This window comes from Schistocerca piceifrons, chromosome 2 (assembly GCF_021461385.2).
Source record: "Schistocerca piceifrons isolate TAMUIC-IGC-003096 chromosome 2, iqSchPice1.1, whole genome shotgun sequence".
In the NCBI taxonomy this organism is placed as follows: Eukaryota; Metazoa; Arthropoda; class Insecta; order Orthoptera; family Acrididae; genus Schistocerca; species Schistocerca piceifrons.
This window is the reverse complement of record NC_060139.1, coordinates 174,758,208-174,782,392: the sequence shown is the minus strand read 5'-3', so window position 1 is coordinate 174,782,392 and position 24,185 is coordinate 174,758,208. Positions and strand designations below refer to the sequence as shown.

Here is a 24,185-nt window from a genome sequence, read left to right as displayed (position 1 = left end):
TACAACTTCTAAGTGTCCTGTCAATGAAACGCAACCTTTGGCTCGCCTTCCCCACAATATTATCTATGTGGTCTTTCCAACTGAAGTTGTTCATAATTTTAACACCCAGGAACTTAGTTGAATTGACAGCCTTGAGAATTGTACTGTTTATCGAGTAATCGAATTCCAACGGATTTATTTTGGAACTCATGTGGATCACCTCACACTTTTCATTATTTAGCGTCAACTGCCACCTGCCACACCATACAACAATCTTTTCTAAATCGCTTTGCAACTGATACTGGTCTTCAGATGACCTTACTAGACGGCAAATTACAGCATCATCTGTGAACAACCTAAGAGAACTGCTCAGATTGTCACCCAGGTCATTTATATAGATCAGGAACAGCAGAGGTCCCAAGACACTTCCCTGGGGAACAACTGATATCACTTCAGTTTTACTCGATGATTTGCCGTCTATTACTACAAACTGCGACCTTCCTGACAGGAAATCACAAATCCAGTCGCACAACTGAGACGATACCCCATAGGCCCACAGCTTGATTAGAAGTTGCTTGTGAGGAATGGTGTCAAAAGCTTTCCGGAAATGTCTACATCTAAGACATCAGAAGCATAGTTAGTGCCATTATGGATTATGTGATTTGTGCAGTTTGCTTTAAATATTTTGTTATTTTTCTCACTCACAGATTTATTTTTGCCATAATCAACACTAGCATTATCGGCACTATAAGACGAAATGTTATTTACATTTAATGAATGAGATTTAAGACTTTTCTATCAAATCATGAATACCATTAGACTCTCATTTGCTTGTCCACAAAATCTAATAGTTTATTTCTGATGCTAACAAAAGGTTCGAAGTACCTGATTACTACAGGAAACATTTTCCTGTTCTTGAAATTCGACACATCTGAAGCCACAGAAAAAAAGGTGCTATACTTCTCTGGATCACTAAGCACATCTACGAAATCACTTACACTTCCAGGCGCTAATACGTTTTTTGCAATAGACTCTGCTTTCTTCCTACCACAATGTATTTTTTTGTCCACATCCGAATCCATAAATACGTTTGTAGCAAGTTTATTTGCACAGTCTATGCCAATGTAACTAAGGTTGTGTATCACTGTATGATACATAAACAATAACTCACCCACTACAACTTTGTCGGATTCACCACTAATGGGACTATCACTTGGGCACTGAAAATAGCTGGATATCTTAAATGTGTTACTTCCCCTAACTCTGCTTTTGTGTCCATCGGTGTTGGTGTGCTGCTGACAGTCTGTATTACCACCATGTACTACACTGAATTCACAGTTGCAAAGGGTGCAGTGCACTTTAGAATTGTTTCCTTTTACAGGATTAACCCATAAATGAGCTTCTTCCTGTTTCTTCTGATAAGTGTGCATCGACACGTGCATTTTGAAAATGATAACGAGGTGAGCAAAGTTCTTGCATTTCATCATGCTAATGTGGATTCTGCATTTCATGCGCAATCTATGTATCAGACGCCAGCCGCTCAGGCAACCATTACAAAAGTGTCGTGTGCAACCTCGCCTTTGTTAGGACAGACCACATGTACTGATCATGCTCCCATGACACTCGAGTGCTTTACCACTTCATCCGTTTACAAAGTGGACAACACCCAGTGTATGTCATGATTATTTTCCGGTCCATTTCCAGCCCCAGTGACCATTCGGCCCCTCAGTGCACTTTACGGGCACCCACTTGATGTGAACAACGTGCTGCGTAGTGATACTAACTGTGTTTTCCGCACTTAAACATGCCCCATCTCGTCATGTCAACAGCCCGGTGGGAACATTTAACTGTGCTCTGTACTCCTCTGCGCACATCTGCTCTTCCACCCCTCTCCCCTACTGCCACCACAAGAAGTAAACTTTCGGGGGGGGGGGGGGGGGGGGGGGGGGGGGGGGGGGTTTCGGCTGTGGCCGTTCACCTGCTCACTTTTCACATGGCGCTGGCCATGCCTTTCGCAGTGGGCTTACACACTGCAAACATTGCATCGGACAGTTCTACAGCATCATTTCCTAGTGCTTCGGTGCCATTCTCATCCGCTCCAACATACTGCTCACTCACACTCTATGCAGTACCATCTGCGTCGACCATGCCGGTCTAGCATCCACGTCATATGAGTGATACGAGGGTCCCAAGATACAGAACTAGCTGTGTCCTTGTCGCCACCACCTGCCCACTTACCAACTCTGTCCCTGCTATCCGAGGACAACCCAGCAATGTGGTTTGCGCTAATGGAGAATTTGTTCGAACTGTACCACGTCACCAACGACAGTTCAAAATTCCATTGCCTCATGACTCATCTGCATGGGCACACAGACCTGATCTGCGACCTACCTCTGACGACGATGCTAACTTAGAAGTACGATTTCACAAAACAGACTATCACCGAACTCCTCTCGCATTCCTCACAAGAGGTTATTCTGCAAACACTGTAGGAGGAAGAGCTCGGTGACCGCACCCCAACCCAGCTTTGGCACTGGCTACGCCTCCTGGTCAGCGAGCAGATGATGCCAGACGAAATCCTGTGGTCAGTGTGGATATCAAAACTGCCTACAGATCTCAAGGTTTATCTCCTCCCCCATGTCGTGGAATCTACTGGTTGGCGGGTGCAGATGGCTGACCGGGTCTATTCACTCACAGGGTGTATACGCAGACAAGGAAAAGAAATTCCTGGATTTTTTCCGGATTTCCTGGTTTAAAATACACTTTCTCCTGGGTGAAAACACACTTAAGCAACAGTACATTTTCCCTCGGAACTGTAGAACTTATCAATCCTTTGAATGCTTATGGTTTTATACACGGGCATAGGATTTCCCGGCACTTTAAGAAACAAAACTCAGGGAAAAAGACACGTTTTGGAAATATCTGCGATGTACAGCAACATGTACGCTGCGTATTTTCATATTACGAAAGTATACATTGGAATTCCACCGAACACCGCAGGTTACTTTCCGAATCACTGAAATTGAGATTGCGATGCACTTTTGTAAGCTAGTCATAGCTCATGTCACTTGATCTCGCCAGCCGATGACAGCGGATATTCAGAGCATAGGACACGTGGTGTAGTCAGCTAACAGCAACATCACTGTTAAGTAGCACGAATACACAAACAGGGAAAGTTAATAGTTAAAATATATGCACTGTGTTGTTACAAGAAAAGCAAAGCTTTCACATATAAAATTGGTCTCTAAGGTTTATAAGCTGCAAGAGAAGCTAAGCTTTCACATATAATGTTGATCTTTTTTGCACATGTTACACTTTAAGACATATCACACAAATATGCCAGTAAAATTTTTAATAATGACATAAATGTCTGATCCTCAGGGTTCAAAATTCTTCTAAATAGTTCGTCATCAAAGAGTTGATTTTAAAATCAATGCACTTTCATTTAAGAAATTCATGCTACATTCTAGCATATATTCAACTTACGTAAAAGGCTATTTACTTTGAAAGTAATATTTTTCAAACCACCATTCACAATATTTTCTTGCGACCTGGTAGAAATAGGTTAGGGCAGCAGTTGCCAGAGAGCGCAAATAACAGGCGACACCGCGCTTGCGCAGCTACCATGACGTACGAAGCCCATATGTACGCATGTGTAAAACATTAGATCATCATACATTATGTCATAAAAGAAACAAGACAGAGGATACTTCAAGAGCATCTGAATTTCGTGAACCATACTAAAATGTACACATTTAAAGTGCATACTTAAAGTGTACATTCGTACATCCAGATTCCCAATGAAGTAGACCTCGACCTGATATTAAGCTTTTCAGTGCGGTTTTCGGGATGTAAATTTTCTTGGCACACCAGTTCTGTATTATATCATGTTTGGTTCTTTATTGTGGCACTATGCCATACGTGCTAGAAGATGAAAACGTGCACTTGAAATGCAGCAAAAACAGTTGAAACCAGCCAGTACTGCGGAATTAAACATTTTGTTTCAAATACATTGACTGCCTCTGCGGTAAAGGCCAATAAAAGTCAAATTTCTTTAGTAAAAGACAAAAAGTAACTTCAGTGTTCTGCAAGGCGATTAATGCTTGACTGTCAGAAAGGTGGAAGTAATATCAAATCTGAAACTAATAACATATTTTAGCCTTCCGTAATAATGTTAATGTATTTTAATTCACTTGATAGCTCCCGGCCACAGATATCCATTTTGTTTTCATTTGACGTGAGAGTGAACGAAGGGGAAACAGCAAAATCACTAAATGCAAACACGGGTCACGTGGAGACTACTCTGCGTATCAGCCCCGGATCTACGATATTTGTGAACCGGGTCAATACTTAAAAAAAAAAAAAAAAAAATCGAATTTTCAAAAATATGTTCATCTTGTAGCGCACATCTTTCTGAAAAGTCTGAAACAAAACGTATGTGTTCGAGGAAGTGTAAGACATGTTATTTGGTCTTAAGTGCGCCAAAGGGCAGTGCCACGCCTCTTCATACAGCATTCTTCTGTAGCCTGTCACTGTATTTTGCTCTGTGGAACTGAAACGTGTATATTTTGTAATGGATGCCATCAAACCTACACAGGACAGCGGACATTGAAATGTCCTGTGGTGTCTCTCCTGCTCCTAGTCGGCCCGTCTGACAGCCTGCCCCTCTTTTTTTTTTTTTTTTTTTTTTCCTTTTAATAGCGAATGGGATTATTTGTAATCCGGAGAACAAGAACTCTTCAGAAAATTTGCACTCTTTATTGTCTATTAGCTAATAACTTGCTGTTTTGTGTCACAAAATTAAATATAGGATACATAAAACAAATAACGACAAGAGACAAGCAAGAAAGTACACATTTCTTCAATCTTTGGCTCCTAGCATTTTTTCCTCTCTAAGCTTGCTACAGCTTTACATGGCATGCTTTCCTTTCTGCAAAACAATCTATTACCTCATCAAAGTTCATCAAACGTTTTGCTACATGAAAAATCGAAATGTTATCTAATACTGAAAAAGCTGTTAATACAAATAATACCCAAGACTGGTGTTGTTTCTGGAGCTGATTATGTCTATTTTGTCACTGTCTGCTAGATAAAACAAAATAGGCCTTTCTAATATTGCAGCAATTTTGTAACACACACCAAATAAACGAGACTGTTTCGGCACAAATGGTCATTTTTATAACATGACAGAATATAATTCACGAAGTACCAATATCAGATGCCTACAAGGCCTACTACAAGCAAAAAGCTTTATGTTAGGAAATAGTTTCACATTTCATTCATACGCACCAGTTTCTAAAACACGAGATCGAAAAGTAGTATAACGAAATTTTTATATAAATATGGAATCGTCTTATTCTCCCATAATTTGTGTGTTGCCCGTTTCTTCTCCTTCCTTGTTCTAACAATCTTGTCATCAAGAATTCTGTAGCTATTCTGCCATTGTCAAAATTTATTTGCCGATTAACTTCACAAACCCGGCCAGAATCACAGGTTTAGTTATCCCGCGATTATTCTTCGGTTAGGCGTTGTTACATATTTGTACAACACGTTTTCTGCATTACTTCAAGAATAGAACTTAAGCGGCTGCTAGCCGAGAACTGTACAACTGGTCCTTACTAGTGTAGCGATCTGGCCAAAAATTTCTGTCAAAATTTCATTTTCTTCGATACACCGACAAGATAATATGTAATCTTGTCACCTGTTATTCCTGTTAGTCATTTATTTCCACTCTGGTAATCTGAATCTATGGATTTCGATAGTAATTATAACAACGCTGAACATTTGCAAACCAAATCAACCACATAGAAAGCGATTGGCGTTCATCCGTTCGGCTTTACTCCGCTCAGCTCATATAGCCCTGTCCCCTTTTGTCTGTGGAAAGTTTATTTCTAGATGTGACGAGGATTCTCCTGAAAGACATCACGTATACTATGCATCCATTCAAAAGTCAACTTATGATTCATTCAGAAATCAACTTAAAATGTGTTCAAAAACCTACAAGAATGCGTTTCAAAATCGTATAATAATCGACAGACCAACGTGCGCTGGATGTTGGGCACTTTGTGAAACAAGTTTTTTCCCTCAAGAATATGAATTTGGCACCATCTTTTCCCAGTAGCATCTAGCTGCTTGCTGTAACCGCTTGCACAGCCAACAGCCACATTCCTGTAGCCAGAAGCGGGAGAATCTACTACTCGAATGCGACTCAACTGTGCATGCGCATGAGCCCACTCGTAACTGCTAAAATGAATTCAATGTAAACAGTTGACTTCATGCTCATCGGAGGCAATTTGTTGTTATGAAGCATTGCATAGTCTTCCTAAAGCCTTTGACACATTTTGCTGTTGGCGGACGCTTGCATGAGCACTGTGTGTCATTATCGTATATGGCGCATTTCCTTTGCAATTTATTTTCGTTTTTTCTCTGGTTTATGTATTATTGTTGAAGTATTATTCTGCAGTATGGGGATACAGTAAAATCCTTTGGTAGAGTATCGACTCTTATCAGTCAAAATTACAAAAATTTAACTGAAAACAAAAAAAAAAAAAAAAATTCCCAGAATTCTCACTGCCATTCGCTCTCGAGAAGACAACTGTGCTGCTTCCAAGCCACGCGCCTCTAAAAATTCAACCAGCATTGTGCCCTGCCCACGTACGGTCATCAAATATTCAGTTTCTACCGTCATGAATGAAACTGTTCACTGCATTGTCACGTCCGAGGGCCCATCTATTCGCCACACGGCTCACCACCTTAACCCACCCAAGTTAAGCTCAGATCACCAGTAAATACAGGAACTTCTTGAGGTGGGAATTTTACAGCCCTCTAATAGTAACTGGTCATATGTGTGGTGACTACAGATGCTTGAAAACTAGAACTGTGATGGACAAATGTCCTGTACCAAACATTTTCAACTTCACTCACCTTCTCATGGGTGCTACAATTTTCAGCGTACAGGATTACAAATGCATTTATCACCAAATCCCAGTCACACCCGAGAACGTTCTGAAAATGGCGATTATCAGCCCCGTCGGGTAGTACGAGTACCATTTCATGCCATTAGGGTGAAGAAAGGCCACCCAGACATGGCAACACTTTATTGACTCTCTCTTGCTCCTATTCAACTTTTGTTTCATGTATCTTGACGATATATTGATCACCAAATCCGTGCACTATCACAAACGCCACATCACAATAGTAAAGGACACTCTCTCATCTGAAGAAGCAGAGATTAACCATGACATACTGCAACTATGCCAACAATCTGTCCAATTCTTTGGGTATTCAGTCTTGACCACCAGTATACACCCCCCTGAATCGAAGGTGCAATCGATCTTATCCATGCCACTCCCTACCACATACAAAGAGCTCTGTCAGTTCCTGGGAATGATAAACTACTACCCTCGTCATTTGCCTACAGCAGCCGCTCTTACTAACGCACTCGCTGGCATGCAAACTTCAGGGGCGCGCCCCATTCCGTGGACCGAACCAATGCGTGCAGCCTTCCAGGCCCTGAAAGACTCTTTCACATGAGCCTTCTCCCTCGCTCATCCAATCTCAGATTCTGAACTCTTCATCACCACAGATGCTAGTGACTCCATGGTAGTTGCAGTCCTACAACAACGGCACAATGACGTGGTCACACCACTTCAGTTCTTTTCTCGCCCAACAAAAATACTCGGCTTTTGACCACGAACTTTGAGCAGTTTATGAGACAGTGAAACACTTCCGCCCTGACATTAAGGGCCACCTCTCGACCCTCCCCCTTACCGCCCCCCCCCCCCCCTGGCACTTTCGGCATTTCGATTTCATCTCTCAGTTCTCTACTGATGTCCGCCATATCAAAGGTGCCAACAACATCGTTGCAGATTTCCTTTCCCGCATTAGCACCATCTCAACAGTCATCGACCTTTCCAACCTCGCTTCCCTACAGAACCAGGACGAGGATACACAGCAACTTCTCAACAGCACCTCCACTTCACTGTCTTCCACCAAAGCAGAATTCGCTGGCATCTGAGAGGAGGTCTGGTGCGACTCCTCCACCGGCACCATCCCAAACCTCCTCCGCCGTTCAGTGTTTGACACACTACATTCTCTAGCACATCCCAGAATTAAGTCATTGACATGCCTTGGGTCCAAACGATTCATGTGGCGAGACATGACCAGCACAACAAAGTCACCAGACACACTGTTCCACCTCTATGCAAATCTGACATTCCATCTGGCCACTTCCACCACATACACCTGGACCTCACCGGTCCCCTTACCCCCTCAGAGGACTTCCGTTATGTTCTTTCTTGCATCGATCTTTTATATTGGTGGGTAGAGGCCGTACCTCTCACCAAGATAACTGCCGAAACCGTGGCTAAGGCTTTTGTTTCTTCCTGGATTTCCCACTTCGGCTGCCCTGCTACCGTCATCACCGACCAGGGTTGGCAAGTTGAATCAGCAATCTTTGCCCAACTCTGTCAGCTATGTGGTAGAAACAAATGTCACACAACTGCCTACCACCCCCAAGGAAATGGACTGGTAGAATGGTGGCATTGCACTTTCAAGACAACACTGCCGTGTCACGATAGCCTTTGGACCGAAGCCCTCCCATGGGTTCCTCGGCCGTTGGTCGTCATACAAACCAGATATGAGTGAGTTCGTCTCTGGTGAAAACCCTGTCTTTCCTGGGGAGATGTTAGAACCTATCCCCCCACCCTGGAACTCCCACCCTCCTTCTTGACATCGTAAGCTGGATCCAAACGCATTTTGCAAACATTTCCCTGACCCCTCCCCCCTCTAGCCATACTTCGCCGCAGTCCTACGTGCCCTCCAATCTTCTTTCATGCAAGTTCATTTTTCTCAGTGACAACACCGTCCGGGACCCACTCGCCCCACCTTATTCAGGTCCATACTAGGTCATAAACGGCACTGCTAATGCGACGGACATCTGTGTTAAAGGTTCACCACTCACTGTCTCTCTCCACCGCATGAAACCAGCACACTTCGACCCAGCATCTTTCATGTTTGAAGATGTTATGCAACCTCTCAGCCCTGAAGACTTGCGCTCATATTATGACCAGAGCTGCCATCGCAGCCCTCACCCGAACATGCGCCTGCGTCACCATAAATGCCGTTCCTCAGGTTCTCGCCCTCTATCTCTACCTCCTCTCCACTACCCACTCTAGTGGTTACGCAAACTGACGTCCGCCTGAACGTGCGGAGGATGTCACCATCCTCATTGACGACAACCACACCTTCATCCTGCTGCAAGACAACTTGCCCGACCCGGCCAGGGACCCAGTTTGTCAGTTGATTGCCGGATCCCACTCACTCCTGTATGGGGTTGACCACACACTCCTTCGATCTACAGCGACCCCCCCCTAGGGAGGGTTACAGTTCAGATGCTGCCACCCGATCATGCAGGGGACACAAAACCACGCCGCTACATCCTCAGGTGCGGGCCAATGCCTCGTCCACCCACACCACCTGCAGGAGTTCCATGTCAACCTCCCCACATGGTCCCTGCCGCACTACCTCCGGGGATGGAAATCCTCATCACATCACTGCCATCGTCCTCATCGAACACACCCCCTTCCACCTCCATGCTCCACACTGCAAGGAGGGGGAAGGGTGGGGGGGGGGCTGTGAGGTGTGAACAATTATGAAGATATCTCCACCATCGCAAGGTTTTTGACTCTTTAACCCAATGGCCCACGTCATCTTGCTAGTTCAGTTCACTGTATGACCTGCTGTAATGTAGATGTTTGTACTTACCGATACGAAATACATCGAGTCTTACAGCATTAAGTGTGTTTTCCTTGGGCTGCAACTCAACCGAATTCTCACGCACTACATTACCACTGTGGCACATGATGGTGCATTGTTGTTGTGCACTTATGCTAACTAAGCATGGATTGTTGTAGACTAATTCACCTTCTAATGCACAAAATGAATTGCTGCACAATAATATATTTTATCAATGGGCTGTGCCATTTTGTTTCGGCTCCTCTAGCACCATGCTCTGGTGCTATGGTCATAGGGACTTGAATGTGTATGAGGACTGTTATATAACTCTTTTTCGAAGATGATAATTTAAATGCTATGCCCACCCCTCATACATTGAACATGTTTCTGGAGCTAAAAGGTGTAATAGAAGTTAAGGCGTTATTAAATAATTACATACTCATGCTCATGTTTGCTGTAAAACTTTGTTGACAATTCCATACAGCTACAATATTATAAATCACATGAGGCCATGTGTTACTACTTCAACTATTAATAAATCAATCTGTAGCAAAAGGGCCTTCATTGAGAGAAAGAACATAGAAATTTATCCAGTCATGGCAAAAATATTCCCTCAGATCCATGCTGTCAAACAAGATAAAGAGCTAATTCTATCATCAGATAAACATATGTCTCACACTCAAAATACACTTTCACAAGGAGAGCAGCTGCTGTGCCTGGGTCATAGTGTCTATTAGTCCCAATTATGAAATACACAATTTGTAGCTAGTAGAAAGTGTGCAAAAAGTAACAAAAAAAAAAAGAATTATTTCTTAAGACAGTACTGAAAGCCTTACCTCTTCATTCTGCACTTTTTATAAATAATCATTATGATTATTTTCATGTTCAGAATTTTTCAATGAATATGGAAAAAATGTTTAAAAAACTATGTCACTTCTATTTTTTTTTAAATGTCCCCCTTTTCTTAACTCTGCATTATCTGCAGAACTGCATATACATGAGCACACTTACCACACCTGTTTAAAGCTGTAGCAATTCATATAAGCAAAGCAATCAGCCATGTTAAATTCTGATTAACAGCAGAGAAAATCTGAATCACAATCTGATTAACTCATGAAACTGAGTGAGTGCTATGTGAAAGGTTAAAAATCTAAATTTACATGCTGTAGGCCTCATTAAAGTAATAAACTGTATGGGATCAACCCCAAACACATGATCACAGATGCCTCCAGTTGTGTTTGAAATAAACTCTACTGAAATTACATGTAAAATAAAACCATTAAATAATAGAACTCAAAGTGGCACTGATGACATATCAGACTTCATATTAAAAGCGCACATTGAGTAAACAGTAAAAACATTTTTTTTTAAATTTTAATCTGTTTTTATCAACTGGCATCGTTCTCCGCATTCTCAAAATAGCAAATTTCTCTCTTACTAAAAACATTGACTGACTTAGTATCCAACTACCTAACAATATAACTGTAAAGGTCTTTGGAATTACTAGGAAATTTTTTATGACAGACTTTATAAATCTATGTCTATCCAAAAAGCAATATCTGAGTTTGTAAGACTGTAGTTTAAAACACCTTTGATGTCCTCAATCATAAAATCCTACTTGAAAAATTAGAAAGACAGGGTATAAGAGGCAGAGAACCAGTAGTGTTCTTTAGCCCTGCATCCTGGTCAAATTTCTCTTTCATTTTAGGCAGACGACCTCTCTGAACAATTTCATTTTAAGCAGACAATCTCTCTGAACAAAAGTCTGCAAAAATGCAGGCTGAACACACCATTCAGTCTGTCAGCACACCTTGAAGGATCATTTCAGGATTAGACCATAAGCATATTGTCACCTTTCAGCAAGAAGGGTTGTCAGCACAAGAGGGTCCTGCCAATTGGTGAACACCAGAGAGATGTCATTTGAATATTCAATTGCTATCACATAACATAATACACTGAAGATATGCCTCATAGATGGCACCCAATGTATACATTCCAGCTGATAGCCATTCCCTACAAATTATGGTTTATAGGTATCCACAAGAAAATTCCATTCAGCATTTTTTGGAGGCATTCAAAAGGATTCTCCAAATGGTCAATTGGCCTTCAGCGATCCAATGAGAACAACAAAAGAAACTCTCTCCAAAAGAGGCACAAAAGAGGTAGGGGACAGCTGAAATTGAAGTACAGTGAATGGCATCAGGTTTTTCTTCATCATTGAGTGAATGAGTAGTGCGATACCGGATGACTGCTGTGCAAAACTGTGAAGGTGTCCATGCATGCAGTCCCGTAAGTTCAGTATGGAGGTGTGTATCATGTTTTGGCCAATACCATTTACATTTGTCAGATGTATTTCATCTCTATTAAGAGTAATTCGACAGTTGCACAATGTCACAACAGTATCCTCCACCAACCTAGTGTACAGCCCTATAATCAACTTTTCAGTAATGGATTCATCTTTCGTGACAATAATGCTTGAGCACTGTGCCCACCTCTTAAATGCCTTTTATGGGGGACAGCAATCAATTGAATGGACTGGCCTGTAGTAGCTGTTGACACATACCATTTGAACTTGACGTGGGTCAAAAGAAACTTGCAGTGTGTAATTGCTAAACTTATTCACATACTGGATGACCACAGGAAGAATTGGTTAGGTGTGAGCACCAATGTTCCAGCCAACTCATCTACTACAGGCCAAGGGGAATCCAAGCACCTTACGATGCGTGGAGTGGAGCAACAGAGTATTCAATGGGACTCAGGAGAAGTTTTTGATTTCACAGTTGTGCAAAGTTGTTCACTTTAAAAAATATTGCCTTCATTCTTTTCATTGTTATGTTTTTATTTCACAGTAATGTTATCTTTCAGTTTTACAAAGCAAGACTTTGCACACATGAGGATGGTGCAAACCATGTTTTGAACCACTGAGAATAGTAACTAACACTCGTTCTAAGTGCAACTCTGTCTTCTAACAACTGTAAGCCCTCTATTAAGTACTGTTTCTTTCAAGTCTGGTGTAGTTGTTGGTTGTACTCATTTATCAAATGGTTGCAGTTGCCCAGTTTTCCATAGCAGTGGTAAAGTTTGGGAGAAATTGTATGCTCTGTGTCTTCTGTGTAATTACAATAAAACCTTCCTGGCACACTACATTTCTATTAACTTATCCACAAACAAATACCACAATAGTAAGTTGTTCATTACTGTTACCATACACTTCTAATTCTTATGTTAATTGACCCATGCCTGGAAAAAATAATATAGGATGTGTAGTAACTGGTCTCATGGTGAAAGGCAAAGGCAATGTGTTTGGTGAGCTCAACAAGAATCTTTAAATTGGCAACTAACTACTATCACCACGCCATAGTTCATCAAACCAGCATTGTCAACTACTTTCCCTACGTTGATCATCTATGATGAATAAAACATAAAGTTGTCATCCCAAAGATTGGTTTTAAACCCACAGAACTTTATTAGGTGTGGTCCTATTGGAGATGACCTCCTACTGCAAGGGGTGAAAGTAACTGTCTTAGGGGTACACAATCTGATTAATAAACTGTGCCAAGCTGAGACCTTTTCACCTTGATCTGCTCCCGGTAATTTACTGAAGCAACAATGGTATTGACACAATTAGATTTTTTATTTATTATGCTGGTATATACTGTACAACAATATAAGTGATGGGTTAAATTTAGCTGTGTAGTAGTTTTGTTATGATGAATGAGGACTTTTAAAGTAGTTATATTGTGTGCGTTTTATCAGAATGGGTACACTGGAATGTGATAAAATTCTTCATTTTGGACAGTGAATTGATAACATTTACAATTACAACACATGTCAACCAAAGCTGGTGAGTATTTTTAGGATGTCTGCTCCAATTTAATGTCAACTCAAGTTAACGTGCCAGTATTTATCTTAAAGATGATCTATGTGAAGAATGTCCCAAAATAGAATCACAAATGAAAACATCATGAAAGTACAAAGGATTCACCTAATTTTGTCCATCAATTTGTTACTGCTTATCAGATATGGATCCATCACTTTAAACCAGAAGTAAAACAACAATCAAGGCACTGAGTGGAAAATTTAAATACAGTCTTTCATTTAACCCAACCAAGTAGGCAGAGCACAAGGTTTTGGATAAAATATGCACTAACAACTGTAGAATCTTACAAAATCGCTTAATTATGGGGCCATTCCACCACACTCAAAAAAAACTTTTTTAAATCCATGATTATTGTAGGTAAATTTGTTGCAGTCGAGTTCAAATTTGACTACTCTGTATAAAATATACATGGTAACAATGTACTTTCTTTGTGGTTGAGGATGCAAATCTACATATCTGATAAGAAAGCAAGCTCTTGAACAATGCTTTCAGTGACAAATTTTCTATGGTATGGTGTGATTAATTTTTTGTATTTTGATTTTTGTAGCTTTTTTTTTGTATTTTTATTTTTATAACTAATGCTGTTAGTAACACGTAAAATTTCATTGTTGTGCTGTAATACAAGCTTGCCTTTTAACAGTCAATATGTATCTGTCCCATTCAGTCACAGTAAAATATATATCCGTCCCATTCAGTCACAGTAAAATAAATCATTTTATATTATTTAAAAAAATACTAATGATATTTTGAGTGCAAGTATGCTTCATAAGTAATAAATATAAGGGAAAGTCAAACAATGGAAAACTCAGGATGAAATAACAACAATATTACAAAAAGGATAGATTGCTACTCACCACACAGAGGATGCGCTGAGTCACAAACAGGCACAATGAAGAGACTACTACAGATTTAAGCTTTCAGCCAAAAGGTCTTTTTCAGAGAGTTGAACTTGTGTCAATTTGAATGCTTTCTATTTCCGAAGAAGTTCTTTGGGCTGCAAGCTTAAATGTTTAGTAGTTTTCATTGTGCCTGTCTGCGACTCACCTCCTTCTCTACCTGGTGAGTAGCAATCTATCCTTTTAAAAATACGCAGGAAAATCTAATAACATGCAAATAATCAGAAACTTTGAACTTCATATTAGTCTTACTATAAATTATAAAAAATGTTATTATTTATTAGGTTAGGTGTTTTTTAATATTTCTTCAATTAGGAATAAGCCTTGTGTGGTTAATCAGTAACATTTTCTATTATATTCGCCTAATACATCATGGAAGTTAGTTCATGATAAGGGCATTGCTGAAGGAGTTGGTGGTGTATTCAAATGAATAGTATGGCACGCAGTTTTTGGTGGAAAATGTCAGGTTACAAACACAGTGTGCTTTCATGAGGTTACCAAGAAAATACATAAAATCAACTGGGGTGACATGTATTAATCAGCTTAAGTCTTTATCTGATGCAGCTATCCATATAACCATGCAATACTACACTTATTATAGATTAAAGACCCTCACTCCATCTTTCTGCCTGTGTACATATCTGTATGGATTTTTATACAGTTGTCACAAATAGATATACTGATTCGGGAGGAATGCTTGTGGGTATAATTTGTTGTTGCAGTAATGATTAGTGTCTAATATAGTTGTTACCTGTTCCTTATATAACTGGCATTTGGAGTGACACACTGCGAGAATGATGGAAGCTACAAGTTGGTCAACTTGATAAGAGGCGGTATCAGGTGGGAAAAGCAGTAAACAGCTGCTGCAATTTCAAAGAGCAGAGAAGACAGAACAATCTATACCAATGGTTGTCAAACTGCAGTCTATGGGCCACATCTGCCCCAAGTCAACTGTCTGTGGGGCCCACAGTTCTCAGCCATTTTTATAACAACATATTTCTAGAAAGCCACAGCAGAATCCATAAACCTCAACTAATGTTAAGGCCTGCTTAAGAGGCATATTATTCTTGCTCAGTAACAAATAAAAATTCTTGCAGATGCAGTAATATTAGACACCTAAACAATTTACAGAAGAGACTGAATTCACTAGCATATGCTGTTAGGATCCTCACTCAAAAATACAAGCTGTTCATCAGTGCTGACAATGTATCATTGCAGTATACAGTCGCTACTTATGTAGAGAATAATCAAGCGCCACCTATCCACAGTCCCTGTCACATTATACTCCTGTCTGCTGCTTAGAGATTCCCACAGGAGTATAACGGACAGGGACTGTGGATAGATGGCGCTTGATAGGAGTGTGGATCGAATGTGAGACGTACCGAGATAGTCTGTGCAATTGCGATAACACTGTGTCCCAGATAGCACAGTAGTTTCTGCAGCTGCCTAGTAAGCAGGAAATCCCGGGTTCAAATACCGGTCCAATACACATTTTCACTCATCACTGCTGATTCTGCTTAATGTCCTGCTGCAGCTGGTAGCAGTGATTCCCCTTCAATTTGCATATAGTTATAATATACACCATCATTGTTCTCAGTAAGACTGACAAGAGTTTCAGCTCGATGGTTTCTCCTGTGGATCACTAATGCCAACATGGTATCTGGTTCGGTGAACTGGCCACACTACTCATTGGAAAAAGTGGCGAAGATGTTTACTCCAAACAGATGAAACTAATTTCTAATATTTTTGTACACAAAGCTATCACCCGACATTCTATCCCTTTGTGACAGTTTTGAGTTAATAGAGTCTTATTATTTAAAACCGTGTGAGTTCTGTTTTATTTTACCTGACACAAAAGTCCACTTGAAAAGAGTTCACACTGCTGCTGCTTGGTAACGTTTCAGATACTTGGGCATGTAGAGGCCTAGAAAATAATACATGAAATCATAACAACAGACATTGGATCCTGTACTGGTGGCACTGACCACATTACCCGCTTAGGTACAGAAAACTGGTAACTATGTAAGCCTTCAGAAAAATGCATTTAGTTCCTAAAACTATTATTTTCTTTTTGACTTAAAAATACATGTGATAACTTATAGCATGTAGATTCAAATTGGTTAAGCTCGTATCAGTAACCCAATTTTAGTGAAAATTCAATTTCTCTTTGAGTTGCAACTTTAACTAAAACAAGTAAATATTTATATAAAATAAAAAAATATTTATTTATTTCTCTCTATTTCTTTCCTTTTTCACTACTCCCAGCCCCCTCCCCACCTCACCCCTGCCTGCCGCCCAACCTGCAGCACTTCACTGTCCGCCATCCCCACCACACTATCCCTCCCCCTAACCGCCCCAGCGCCGCCTCCTTTCCCCCATCCAGTCGCTGCTCCCATCATGCACTGGTGCTGCTGCTCGCAGTGCCTGAGATTGCAGTCGAGTGTGTGAGTTGAGTTAGTTTTTGTGTGTGTGTGTGTGTGTGTGTGTGTCATTGACAAAGGCAATTGGCAGAAAGCTTTAAGTGTGAAAATCTTTTTGTTGTGCCTATCTGCAACCCAGCATCTCCGCTATATGCTGAGTAGCAACTTCCTTCTCATAATATTGATACATTCCATCCTGGATTTTCCATTGCATGAAAGATTTATTCAAGATATTACAAACAACATTCAAGTATTTGCTTATTTATGTTGATCTGGACAAAAACTGAGATAATATTCAATTTTTATTTTGTTACATGAAAATATTTTTTTTTTTTATAAATTGTAAGTATCTAGCAAGACTCTATTCAGTATTAAAACAAAATAACAGATTATTAGAGAGACAATTTGTTACAGATAAACTAGCTGCCTGAAATAAAAAGACTAAGAAGAAGCTGTTCACGCACTACTTAGAGATGGGACATTTTTGTCTGATAGCAGTTTCATGGGCTTCAAAAAATCCAGCAGATCTAGTGTCAAAAATACTAAGTAGATAACTATCAATCTTTTCAAGATATAATAATTTTTGTGTGACTCTTGTCAAATTTAGTTCTTGGACATGATATATTCTCAAACCAAATCAATTAAATTAAAACCGAGAAGTCTTGAATCTTCCTCCCCCCACATACACACACCTTTTTCTGCAGGTACCCATTTAGAGGTGTAGGGAACCACAGACACAGTTATGGACAGTGTTAGGAAGTTAAATATTAATACTTATGAGGTAATTGTTGACAAAAATTCAAATAAGGTCCTCATGTGCAAATTGTAGAAGAGGGCACTAAAACCTTTCCTGCAAGGCTTGCCTGCAGAAACCTCACATAGGTGTGGTCTGCATTTCTAAAAATATTGCACCATGACATGGTATCATGATTGGTCTAGCAGAGAAGAAAGCTCTAATGGGGCAAGAAAGGGAGGTGTATACAACACAGAAATGGTATGTTACCAGTGTGGATGGTCAGAGCATGCACAATGTGACTGCGAGGCACCCCAATATAGAAGTTGTGGACAAGTAGGGCATTTGTGAGGGCAGTTAGAGCATTTACTTTTTGTGACAAGTGTGTGCTCCATACAAGAAAACATTACTGCTTTAAAATTATGTTTGGCATTGTGCAAAAACCAGTAAGAACTTATAGCACAAGTCAGAAAATAAGAGTAGTTATTTCAATTATGCATTGTATTTTATATTAATCAATAACAGAAGCCCTTTGGGATTTTGTGGTTGTGGACCATGACGGTCCACTGGCTCGTGGCTGGAGAAAATTGCAGGCATTCCCACTGACATGTACTTGTGTGGTGTACACGTGTGACAAGCATTATTATACGATACGACACATAAAAGCTGCCCACATATGTTATTGAACATGACTCAGAAATACTGCAGTTACAAGAATATTAAAAAATGTGACAATTATTAAGAAAGGTTTATCGAGCCACCAATGTGGCTATGTCAAAATTTGGGTTATGTAAGTATCTCAATGACCTTCAAACTATGGTAGAAAGTTCAGTAAATTCCACTGGTCCAGAGTGGTTTAGCTGCACAGTGGGAAAGAGTGACTTTCAGTTTTTGGAGTATTTCCACAGTTTGGCAGTAAAGACATCATCCTCTGGCATCTGTCTGCACATGATGCTAAAGTTGATATTGAACAGTGTATAGTGGTGCTAGAAGAGGCATTGTTCCATTTAGGTATTACTCCCAAAAGTACAGAACTGCACACAGCTAAACCAAATGCTGTGGATAGCCAATGAGACTGCAAATGTGGTCCCTTAGAGATGACTCATCTGACATAACATTGTAACATAGAGGAACAGCAGGTTGGATGCATATCTGAACCAAGTTATCAGTTAACCCCTTGATGCCTGAATAAATTTCTTCATGATAGGAAAAAAAAAAAACTCTAGAAGTACCCAAAACACTCACGACAGGGCAGCACACGTCAGAAGCGTTGGTAGCTTCATGTAGAATCTGCACCTATCAGCACTGCCACTTGAAAACAGTTAACCTTACATTTGTCAGAGTTGCACTGCTATGATGCGATGCCCAGTGTTAATGGGTTAATACATTATGGGTGGCCATTCCTTCACCAGTAAATAAGGTTTTGGACATGGTGCAATGCTTTGTGGCCCAGATCATATCATATTTAATCCTCTGGGAACACTCCATTTATGCTACACCTGATTTCCACTTGGAATGAATCACCAGTATCAAGTTCTGCACCACTTCAAACAAGTTACGAAAGAATTCTTGGACCAACAGCTCTGTGATGGCAAGCCCTATGGTTATCACGTAAACAAAAAATAATGGATGGAAGCAAAGCTGCAACTTAAACTACCCCAAATATTACAGAAACTTTGGACAAAATGGAATGTCATTAATTCACAATATTAGACTCGAAACATCAATTGGTAGTAGTGGCTGGGGACTGACTGAAGACCATGTTTACTTTCCATCAGGACATTACCAGTACTGCTGCTTGTCACTTGGAGTTAAGAATGTGTAGGCAATGAATCACTGGCTGCTGGAATGCGTTTTATGAGGCCCAATAGCACGACTGTGTACTATGTACTTGGATGCCATACTATTATTTTGTCGAGAGCATTGAGGAGCGCATGGGGGAATTATAGAAACGTGCATAGCTGACTTTGAAAGGCACACTCAGCAATACACCTGGAAACAAGTCACTCCACAGCAAACAAAGCCCACTATTCAGGCCATATTACTGGCCAAGATGGAGTGTGAATAGATATCCAGCTGAGCAGGAGTTCCCTACCCCAGAAAACGAGTTGTGATCCTTCTTAGAACTGACCACACACTACCACAGATTTATGTCAAGCTTTGGAGATTAGAGAAACCCAGCACTCACCTTCTAAAACAGTCAGTAAAGTTCCTCTGAAGGACTTGACAACTATCCCTGTCCTCAGCTATCAGGAGTACCAACATCCATTTACTTTGCCTTGTCATGCCAGCAAACAAACCCTACGAAGCATTTGAAGTCAGGAAGTGGGTAGATCATGGCATCGAATTAATTTATGGCACAATACAGCAGAACAAGGCTGAAAAGAATCACAGTACCACAGAAGAAGGAATGCTCAGCTTAAACTATGGTTTCACCTACATCTGCCTTTATTTGCATGGCAGGCATTGTAAGATGGTAACCGAAGACATCACATTCAAAAGCCTGAAAAAAAAATACTTGGCTTACATAGCAGGCATTATGCCTTTGCAGAACATTACAAAGTCATACTCAATCCGGGGAAAGCTCACAGAAATGTCGAGAGGTTGTCTGATGCTGCACACAACAGAATGGGTTGACATTTCTCTTTCTACATGGCAAGTACAATATAGTGCTGACCCTGGTCATCAGCACTTGACTACACAAGCACAGTTCTGTTCTGACATTAGGATTCTACATAAGCAGATCCATCATGGCCAACTTATTGCTGTGCCAGCTAGTTTGCACAATGAAGTGCTGAGGCAAGGCAATTATTCAGTTCCGGTGGGACATGAGGGTTGGTGTGCTGCAGATCAATGGATTGCTGAAAATTATTGTAAGACCAGCAGTAAATGAATTGTGGAACATTTTTGTAAAGATCTGTATGATCTATGTGTAAAGGACAGAGCTCACCCATCAGTACACATCTTTGAAGAGGTTGACAGAGGCAAACCAGCCTTTTGAGATGACTGCACATAAGAGTATGCACAAAACTACTATAGTCTTACAATTACTGGCCATTTATCACAATACTTGACAGCGATTACAATCCTGGTACAGGGATATGCCCCATGCAATGTTAACAAAATAAGTATTAAAATTTGGGACACTTGAGGCACATACAACAGACCAACGACCCAACTTCATTACAGAACTTTGAAGCAACTGTGTCCACTGTTATCAATCCAGAAGCTACAGACTAGCACAGTGCATCCAACAGCAATCGGGAGAATTGTGCAGCTGCACAGGGCAATATGCATAATTTTAAGTCATTATGTGAACAGCCACCACAATGATTAGGGCATCTTGTTCCCTTACATGTCAACTGAGTGTAACTCTAAAGTTCATGAAACCACAAATTCTCTCCTTGTGAAATCGTGTAGGGGCAAAACATGCCCTCACCTCCTGAAATAGCGAAACCATCCAAGGAAAAGATATGTCACCTGCATATGATCTTGCAACTACAAAGATCAGTTTGAAGACTGATGAAGGAAGCAAACATTAAGGCTTTGGAACGACAGGAAGGAACTCTGCAGGGCAAGCCTGCCTACTAAAATTCCATGTCAGCCAATGGCTGATTGTGATAAATCCATCTATGCTTAAGGACAGGGCAAAGGAATTCGTTACTTACGATAGGGGACCCACATCAAATTAAAGAATTGACATTACTGGTCAATATGAAACTTCAACATCAGACTAGGGCCACCATTGTGCTGTGGTGCTCTAAAAGCTCTGCATCTGCAACCAGTACTTTTTCTTTTTTTTTTAAAAAAAAAAAAAAAAAAAAAAAAAAAAAAAAAAAAAAAAAAAAAAAAAAAAAGCGGGGGTGGGGGAGGGGGGTATTGGTGGAAAGAACGAAGAGTAAAGGAACAGTGTGAGCTAATTTTGTCTTGAGCTTCACCCATCCCACCATATGCATTTACGATCACAGGATGTGCCATGATAATTACAAACATAATCTTGATTCCTCATGTACCTGCACACCACTCTAGACAGTTTGCCTGCCCCATTTGATCACACACAGCACAACCATACCAGTTTGGAGTATTTATTGCAGTACATGTAACAATAGTACATGTAACAATGTGAAAATACTGAGTGTAACTTTATTGCCCGAGCTACGAGTACTGTTATCTAGTTACTTAGTTTCATGTTCCGTGGATTATTTAGCACAATAAATTGTAATGATGTGAAACAAATCATTGTAACAATGAGTGACCATGTAATGTCATCAGACAGCAAGAAAAAAAATTCTGGGAGACTGTCAGAAATGATATTCTTCTACAAATTTTCCTGTTAAGTATAGATTGTCAGCAAATGAATGTTAATAAATATAACCAGCCCTAAGGCCTAACACCAATGTAATCATTCAAAACAGCAAGAAAATTCTCCACTACACATTTTTTCCTTCCTGAGGGAGAGAGCACTGAAATCACTGCCCAGTGCCCTGTTGCACTAGCTAGACAAACATATGAATGAACAGCCCTGAATTAACATTATGTCAACAATGGTTGAGTTTAATGGTGATGTGGAAGCTTTGGCAAAATTAACTCTTGTTCACTGCCTATAAAGTGATGGCAGAGGAACCAGTGAGGTTGACACAGTGAGATACTGCTACCATGCTGCTTGGATGAACTTTTGCTATTGCCACTGCTGCTGCTGCTAGCTGCCACTTCCTAACCTGAAGTGAACCTACCAATTCCTTCAGATCTTGGTAATAAGTGTTTCAACAATCTTTGAGTAGTCATCTAGATGTTTAACTGCTCTTGGGCTTTGCCTGCCAGAGTCTTCCCCTACAGCTCCACTGCTACACTACTCTAGAATTACCATTGGAAAATAATTACTGTGAACCTATTAGCTCCCTGGGTAGCTGTGAGGCCATCCTGACAATACACTTGCATCAGATATCCTCTTGAGTAATGGCACTTAGAAGTCCATGTCATTACTATGTCTCACATAAAAAACCAGCAATTGGAAGTGCATACTTAAAATGTGTACTGATTACTTAGAAATATGTATGTGCAAGTTTGTCAGTAAATGAAGTTCAGACTATGGGATGTGTGTTTACAGGAAATTTTTAAAGTAATTTTTATACTACCACTTGTATACATATATTCCATTACCGATATATGTACCTTATCTTTTATGAAGTGCAAGCAGAAACATATTTCTGCATGTATGCACATGTAATCTGTGTTTTACACACAGATATTTAAGATATCTGTACATGTTGTAAGTATAGTCTGACAGCTGGAGATAATTTTATACATTATAAGGTAATATAAGCATTGCGAGCATTAATTTTTCCCTCTTTTTTCTGTTGATCTGTATGATTACTTGATAATAGCACAAAGGATGAAATCAGCTTATCACATTTTATACATTGCCTTTGTCACAGCTTAATAAAGAAAGAATGAAGTTACTTACAATTTTATGCAGATTGTGGACTAAAATTCTAAGACATTACTAAATAATAAACTAAACATGATATCTCTCTTTAGTCATGCCTCCTATAAATAGCCTAAATATTTAGAAACCTGTTTCCTGTATCCTACTAGTGCAGCAAGAATGGTAATTCTATAGAGCTTTCATTCACATATTAAGCTAGTAAGGCTATACTTTAAAAGTAATCTGCAAATTTGCATAATTGTTACATATGTAATAAAGAACTATATTGTGTAACCCACATATTTATTTCTACACAAGTTATGTCAAGTTACTACCTACAATTCACGGAGTAAGCCTGCACAAAGTAAAAGGAATGTTCTTGGTACATAAATGAGTACCTAGAAGATGTATGAAATTGCAGCTTAACATATTAGTTTACAGTAAATGCATAAAATTTAATTCAGTGTTAACCCACAACATGAAGGTGGTCTCTTAACTGAGACTATTTGTCCGGAAATAAGTAATCATTACAGCATAAAAGTTATGTACTGGATTCCTCCTTCCATTTTTTGTATTTTATGTACATTACTTAAAAATAATATGCATCAAATTATTCGCCAGAGACTTGTCCATAATCTAATACAGGCATTCTGAAATTATCTCTAAGTTTTACTTTTTATGAAGAAAAGTGCAGTAGGCCTAAATACGCATAAACATTAGGCTATGCTACAGGTCCGTTACGGCAAACTTTTTTTGGTATCAATACATGTTGGCTTGGCAGTTTACAGGAACTAAGCAGTGATAAGTAAACTGCAGTAGCTAGTATACCACAATGAGCAGGATATAATTCTATTCTTATATCTATCACTAACTGCTAACGTTAAGTGTTAACGTATCTAGTGTGTTCCCAATATACAATTTTATTCTCATATCTATTACTAACTGCAAATGTTAGTACCTACTGTGTCCTCAGTACACAACAGCACCCTAAAATTAAAAATTGTTGTTTGCGCGGTATACTACAGAAGCAACTTCCCCACAACCTGAGGTTTAGCCTTATGGTCATTATGGGAATACAGAACATCAAGTGAGATTTAGTAAATAATTGTCAGCACAA

General features: G+C 39.9%; 1 protein-coding gene across 6 annotated transcripts in view; it reads right to left on the bottom strand.

The window, feature by feature from the left end:
• LOC124776844 (protein Mpv17-like) overlaps positions 1-24,185 on the bottom strand; it is a 323,979-nt gene that overhangs the window by 179,015 nt on the left and 120,779 nt on the right. For 5 of the 6 annotated variants that reach the window (XM_047252010.1, XM_047252012.1, XM_047252009.1 and 2 more), the window contains exon 2: positions 16,337-16,414. The exons of the other annotated variant lie outside the window; for it this stretch is intronic. The gene's annotated coding sequence lies outside the window, so the exon portion shown is untranslated. The remainder of the gene's footprint in view (positions 1-16,336; positions 16,415-24,185) is intronic. 6 annotated transcript variants of the gene reach the window in all.